Raw genomic sequence first — 4,131 nt, forward strand, 5'->3', positions numbered from 1 at the left:
ACCCATAAACAGGGTGATGTGCTTAGAAATAAGTGGTGGGTAATTTTAAAACAGCAGTAGTGGGAAGGAGAGAGAGAATAGGTATATAAATGAGTAGTTGACGGAGAGATTTGCTTGGCATTGTGCAAAGATCATGGTTAACAGCTATACGGTGGTGGCAAGAATCACTTTAGATAACCAGTGCAGGTCACAGGAGATGGGAAAGAGGAAAAACCGGTTTCACATACACATTTAGAAAAAGTAGATAAGAGGTCTAGAGTTTTGTTCCTACACAGCAGTTGGTGAGCTGTAGATGGGAGCTCCTTAATGGCAGGAACTGTGTGTTACTAATACTGCTATCTCCAGCAACCATGCTCAACCTTCCACATAGTGAGCAGCAAAAGATACTAAGTTAGACAGCGAAACTTCATACTGTCTTCTGTATGAAATATTGTAGAGCTGTTTACTATATAATGTTTATTAATTTTACAGCTCTGTAAACTCTGATAAAATTATCATAATATGTAATAGAATTTAACATATTATAACACAACCTATAATAATAATATTTATTGAATATTTACATGTACGAGGTGATATACTAAGCCATTTACATAGGTTAGGCCATTTCATTTTCACAATAATCCTATGAAATAGATGCTATTATTGTCAAGACAAGGAAACCGAGGCACAGAACCATTAGGTCACACAGCTAGTCATTGGTAAAGTCAGTATTTGTACCTAAGCATCCTGGCTCTGGAGTCCTTCCAAAGCACAAAGAAACTATTTCTCTGTTGCAGCTTAAATGTATACCATCCCAAGCTCACAAGATGATGCTCAGCAGTGCCTGGCGAAGGCTCATGAGTCTGCATCTCTTCAGCACAAATTAGTCAAGAGTAGTTCAGCATGCTACACATAGTTGAAAATAGGTTTTATTGGAAAAGGCAGTTATATCTTTTCCTTTATACTTTCTTAGCTTTCCTGGAAATGAATTGCATAGGGCATTGCACATAGCACAAAATAGACACTTAATAAATATCTACTGAATTCAACCAAACTAATAACTTCAGTAAGAAAAAGTATCAGAAGACATAAAAAAAAATGATGGTAGTAAAATATGAAAACAGTAGATAAACATAATCATTACTATCATCTCCTACATACAAATTTTGCTACTTTGGGAAAATGTTTCAAGGAATATTTTCAAGACCAGTGTTTACAATGATCACTAATAGTTTTTAAGTCTTTAACTGCAGTAGAGAGCACATTTACCTGGAATGCTTTCTTTGAAAGCTTCACAATGATTTCCAAATATACCACGGCCTTTTAATGAGGGGAAAAAGTTATATTCATTAACATTCTTTTCATATGTAGGGGAATCCTAGGCCTGGACAATAAAACAGACGCTCTGAGAAAACATTTTATGATGGCCACTGTACGAAGGTAATTGAAAGACCTGTTTTTTCAGGTTCTATTTCCTGAAGGTAATAACAATCCAAATTGACAAGGAGTAGACTATCTTCTGTACCCACCTGGACAGGGAAAAATCAGATTTTTAACATTTCACAGTCTCACAGCGTTCTTTAGTTAGAATTCAAAAGGCCACTCATTCTAGGGCTAGTGGTTTCCCAGTCTCCCAGACCAGACAGCCTAGCACCGGCTGACGTGGCAGCCCCACAGGGGTTGGAAATGACTGTACCACTAGGGATATGCTTCGGCACCACTTCCTCATGAGATTCCTCATGAATCTCTTTCTCACCCCCAGATGAGTCCTTTCCCCAAGCATCTAATTTATGCATTCATTCAACTAATATTTATCAAGTACCTATCATATGATGGGGCTGCTTTTGATATTGGAGACACAGCGATGAGTAAGACGATACTGTGTCCTCCGGGAGCTAATACATATGTATCTACATATAGGAGAATACAAATCACACACATACGAAAAGTACATAAAGTATATCATTGATGGATACAGATTCATACTTCAAAGAAAATTATACAGGATAATGGGACAAAGTGGGAAAGGAAAGACCATCTCTGTTTGCTGGGCGTTGGCCTGGCACTCAGAGCTAGGCCAGTGTTCTCTGGTCAAATGTAACAATTTTATGGCACATCAACATGAGATAAGGTCACTCTATGACAGTCATGGAGTAAACAAACAAACAAACAAACTACTTTGTAATCGTGTCTAAGCACAGACAAAACCAAGTACACTGTGCAAACCACTACAGTGACCAATGGCCCCTCTCCCAGCTGACAGGAAAGAATGCTGATTTTTCACCAGCTGCAGCATTAGCCTCACTTCACTCCTCCTGCCTCCAAGATATAGTTCATTAAGATACTCATTACCATGAAAGTTCTGGGGAGCAAGGAAAGGATTTCAAGGGAGAAAAGACACATCAGACTCGTGTATTTTGAATGAGTCCTCTGGGAGGTGTGGAAATCAGCAGAATCTGGCTTAGAGGCCCCTCTTGTATCCAAGTCTATGTTACTACTTACTGACTATTCTTAGCCTCTGCTTAGGCAACTGCTCAAAGTTCATATTAAGTAGTCTTTATCAACTAAATTGTCTATAAAGTCTTGCTTTCTTCCAATATGTTCTGTAAAATGTAGGCTGTCTGTTACACTTTTTGCTTCAGTGATTTTCTCCTCTTTCCAAAGTGCTTTTTTGCTTATCTTGAGTTTTGGGCTTTATTCAGGGTTCTCCCTATGGGCCACATGCTTATGCATCAGAGAAATAGGGAAGGTTTTGTTTTGTGCCCTCTAGCAGAAAGAGTAACTTCTGTTTGGAGTCTGAGCTCAAAAGATTTAAAGGCTCTAGCAATGAAGAAATAGAAATTAATAGAAAATCATGGTTGTAGTCTGCAGAAGGTAAAATACACTGGGTTGATACATGTGGTAAGAAAGAGGTACTAATAAATAAAGTGGATATATTATGCTTTGTTTAGGTTAAGTTGTGCTGAACTTTTTTTCTGCTACATTTTAACGTTCCTTAAATGGGCCACAATTTTTCTGCCAATATTTCTTTCTCCATCTGGAACAATTTCCTTCCTTCTTCAATTAGCTAACCTCTACCTGTTCTTCTATAACTCAGTTCAAACATTCTCTGGAACAAGAAGCCCAATAAAATTTGGAGAGATGGCTGTTCTTTGTACTATTAATAGGACTTAATTCTAGTCCATTTAAATATTGATTCATTTTAGTTCCCCCACATCTTAGCTCTTTAAAGGCAATGCATGACATCTAAATCTGCATCTCCAAAGTTTAGCACAATAAAAACCTAATAAATATCTGTTGAATTAATAAATCCACAAGGCTTATACTAGAATCCCTTCAAAGTAATTCAAGTGGAATTCTTTACGGGTACTCCAGACTTGAAGTGTTTCAAAGGGGAAATAAAACATGCCCATGGATAAGAAACACGGGAGAAAAGATGTAATATTTTGAGTTTGTGTGTGTGAAGAAAGCGAGACAAGAGGGAATAAAATGCCTCTCAAATGACATAAAGTGACTTGATTAAGTATCTTGAATAAGGTGACTACTGTAAGTCACAACCAATATATTGGGGGCAGGTGAGAAAGGACACAAACAGATTCAATTTCTTGGACATTGAAACAATGACCTTTCTGTTGACTGGCGTTTAACTACTGTCTTGCACAAAAGTTGCTCCCAGACAAACTGTCCAAGAAAACCAAAGAAAACTATCACAACAGCGAGTGGGTAAGTTTTTCTGCACGCTTTCAAAATTGCCTCTGCCCTCTCCTGTTTTTGGTAAATCAAACCCACCGTTGCCCAAATCAGACAAAAGATCTTAAAACACTAAAAAAAAAAAAAAAAACCCTCCAAAAAACCAAAACCAAACCCTGCTTTGAAATGCAAAGACGAGTCCCTTCCTGGGACGCGGCGGGGAACCCGACTCCGGGGGGTTTCCGATGGCGCCGAGGCTGAGCAGAAGCCCCTAGCCCTGGCGAGTTTCAGGAGCAGAGCCGTCTAGGCCTCCAGCTGGCGCTCGGGAGGAACGGCGTTCCCAGGGTGGGGCCAAGAAGGAAGGGAAGGGCGGGCGCGAAGGCTACGGTACGGAACCCCTAGTACAGGGAGCCCCTCACACCACCTGTCCGCAACCCGGAAACAGATGTGGGCCGCGCG

Source organism: Camelus ferus, chromosome 24 (assembly GCF_009834535.1).
Source record: "Camelus ferus isolate YT-003-E chromosome 24, BCGSAC_Cfer_1.0, whole genome shotgun sequence".
Lineage (NCBI taxonomy): Eukaryota > Metazoa > Chordata > Mammalia > Artiodactyla > Camelidae > Camelus > Camelus ferus.